Source organism: Macaca fascicularis, chromosome 2 (assembly GCF_037993035.2).
Source record: "Macaca fascicularis isolate 582-1 chromosome 2, T2T-MFA8v1.1".
NCBI lineage: Eukaryota > Metazoa > Chordata > Mammalia > Primates > Cercopithecidae > Macaca > Macaca fascicularis.
In genome coordinates, this window is record NC_088376.1 from 162,859,635 (window position 1) to 162,863,182 (window position 3,548).

Here is a 3,548-nt window from a genome sequence, read left to right on the forward strand (position 1 = left end):
AAAATTAATTTAATAGAAAACAGTAGAATGGACAAATAAATACAAAATCCTTTGCAAAAGATGAAAAAGATCTATTCTGATTAAGAAAAAAGACTGAGCAAAAGGAATAAAATTAAGAATTCTGTAGAAAACTACAAATGAGGAGAAATTAAAATTATAATAAGAGAAACCCATGGCAACAAACTGGAATCCTAAAGAAAATAGCTGATTTCCTAGTAAAAAAACAAATTACCAAAATTGACTCTGAAATAAGGATGGTATAAATAGATCAATTAGCACAGAAAAGTTTGGAATTGTCCTTAAAAGTCTTGCATTGGGAAAGATCCCACGATTACATGGGTTCACAGCTAAGTGTTAGTTGACTTTTTACTGAATTCTTTTTTTCTTGGTTTTTAAAAGGCTTTATCGGGGAAACGTACAGTGGTGAAGACTGTCCTTGGAGGCCTCAGGACGCCATCCTCCATGTTGCTGGGCAGTCGAAGTCCCCCGGGGCCCCTGCTCAGAAGCGTGTCACCAGTCTCTGCGGGGGCCTAGTCTGTGACTCCTGAAGGGGCCCATCCAGGGTAGCCACTACCCCCCATTCCTTGCTGCTGCTGCTCCTGTTCCAGGTTCCACTGCAGGACCTGCGCTGGTTGGCAATGACTTGCAGCATGCCATTGAGGAAGTTGCCCTGGGGGATGAGGCCGATGAAGATTTTCTTCTCAGAGGAGTACAGGAGCATGAGCACACGGATCTCGCACGACGCTTTGTACGAAAAGTGCACTCACCCGGCGAAGCCATTGTCCATGATCCGGCACAGGCTCTTCTTCAGCGTCTCCAGGTCCTTGGTGAAGTGGAAGTGCACCAGGCGCTAGTTCTGCAACAGCAGCACCAGGGTGGTCAGCAGCTGCTGCGGAATGAGCTGCATGTACAGCTTCCTCGGCCACTGCTCGGTCCTCAGGATCTCCCCTGGTTCACGTAGACATGGGACCGCAGCCACCTCTTGGACCGACTGTTGGGATCAGGCCTGGGTTCCTGCCACTCCATGACGCCGCTCCACGCCAGGAACTTGTTGTTGACTGGGCCTGAGTTGACACCACCAGGTCCCACTGCCTGCTTGTGGGTAGTGATGACCTGCCGGATGGCGCTGACGAAGCCGCTCTGGTCATAGGGGATGAAGCCCATGAAGATCTTCGTCCTGGAAGAGTACAGGAACATGAGCACGCACATCTTGCAGGGGGAGATGTGGGGAAACTGCATGCAGCCCGCGAAGCCGTTGCTCATGATGCGGCAGAGCCTGTTGAGCAAGCCGCAGTCTCTGTTGCTGAAGTGGAACTGTGCCAGCTGGGAGTTGCGGAACAGGGGTCTCAACGTGGCCATCAGCTGCTGCGGGATCAGCTGCATGATCAGCTTCAGCTGCCACTGGTTGGTCTCCAGGTTCACGTAGGCTTGGCAGAGCAGGGCGCGCTTCAACTTTACAGTGGAGTCGGAGTAGAGTCTGCGCTTCTCCTGTCACTCGAGGACGCCGCTCCAGGCCAGCAGCTTGTTGCACTCAGGGTCAGACCCCTGAGGGTGAGCCCAGGTGAGGAGGGACCGGTGGCACCCAGCGCCCCGAAGACCCGAGCACTTTTCATGGGAGGGGCCGAGCAGGCCCGGAGCTGCAGAGGCTGCGGGCCTCGGGGGCTGGCCGGCCAGGAACGCTAGCCGACAGCGCGCACTGCGAGGGGCCGCGCGGGGCGGCCGTGACCCCCTAGGGGGCCCCTGACTCCAGAGCGGTACGGGGCCCGGAGCGGACTGACCATGGCCGGCGCGGGCGAGGGGCGAGCGGGCGGGGAGCTGCCGCGGGCCACACAGGGGGCTGCGGGCTCCATCAACTGAGAGGCGCGGGCTCGCGGCTTCGGGGGAGACGGGCTGAGCTGTACCAAGCGCGGGAGACGCGCCGCCGGAGAGCGGTAGCCGCGACCCAACCACTGCAACTTTTACTGAATTATAATGTTATTTTAAATGGTCAAGGCCTAGAAAAAAAAAAAGGGGGACTTTCCTCGATTCATTTCATAGTTTAATATTAATATAGTTAACATAGTTCATCTAATCTGCCAATGATTATAAAATTCACATTATGTACCATTACACTTCTTAGCACTTAGAATATTTATTTTTAAGTTTACCGAAAGCACTGCTTTGGGCTTTTTTTGAGACAGAGTCGCTCTCTGTCGCCCAGGCTGGAGTGCAGTGGCGCAATCTCCGCTCACTGCAAGCTCCACCTCCCGGGTTCACGCCGTTCTCCTGCCTCAGCCTCCCGAGTAGCTGGACTACAGGCGCCTGCCACCACGCCCTGCTAATTTTTTGTATTTTTAGTGGAGACGGGATTTCACCGTGTTAGACAGGATGGTCTCGATCTCCTGACCTCATGATCCGCCTGCCTGGGATTACAGGCGTGAGCCACCACGCCCAGCCTGCTTTGGGCTTATTTTAAGAGATTTTTGAACATCTATCATTCCTCAGCATTTTTTATTTTTTTATTTTTTTGAAACAGAGTCTCACTCCCGTCATCCAGGCTGGAGTGCAGTGGCATGTTCTCAGCTTACTGCAACCTGTGCCTCCCAGTTCAAGCAATTCTCTTGCCTCAGCTGGGATTACAGGAATGTGCCACCACGTCTGGCTAATTTTTTTTTTTTTTTTTTTTTTTTTGTATTTTAAGCAGAGACGGGGTTTCATCATGTTGGCCAGGCTGGTCTCGAACCCCTGATCTCGGGTGATGCGCCCGCCTCGGCCTCCCAAAGTGCTGGGATTACAGGCGTGAGCCAAAACGCCCAACCTCATTCTTCTGCATTTATAAAAAAGGAAATAGCTTCATGCTCAGAGTTTTGTTCTTTTGGATCACTTTTCAAGTCAAAGCTGCTTATGTCAGCGTTTCTCTATGTAATACTGTCCTCTGCACCAAAAATCATGAATATGACCTTTTCCAAAAGAAGCATCCATTATTGTCTCTGTGATTTTTTCCAAACTTCTGACATTCAGTTGGCAAGTTTTGATGCCGTAGCTTTCTTGTTATTGCCAGCAGTTGTCAATGGAAGGTTCCAGGCAAGTTCACACAGGCATAGGTACAGGCACAGGTGATGATAACTGTCATGATGGCCCTGGCCAACGGCAATCATCCGCCTTATCCTGATTTCAGAGATGTTAAAATGTGAAAAAAATATGCATCATGGAATCAGTGAAATATAGTAGTACACTACCAGAAAATTATAGTTAACCTCACACATAGAGTACAGGCACAATCATCCTAGATAAGATATTAGCAACTGGAACCCTGCAATGTGTCTAAAGAATAATGACCAAATACCCAGACCTTGGTATTTGAGAAGCAGTTGGGCAGTTAACAGGAAGAGAAACTGAGTGAAGGTAATGAAGCCATGCCTTTTTTTTTTTTTTTTTCAGAAAAACAGTATTTGCCTGGAGACCCGAGTTACAATCCTGGCTTAGTCACGTACCATCCATGTGACTTGGACCAGTACAAGTCATTCCTTGGTCCTGTGTCTTCGAGTAAAAGGAGAACCTCCCCAAGG

General features: G+C 50.2%; 1 pseudogene; it reads right to left on the reverse strand.

Annotated features, from left to right (window-relative positions):
* Positions 1–530: 530 nt before the first annotated feature.
* Positions 531–1,946, reverse strand: LOC102132611 (prostate tumor-overexpressed gene 1 protein pseudogene; annotated as a pseudogene).
* Between the last annotated feature and the right edge of the window lie 1,602 nt (positions 1,947–3,548).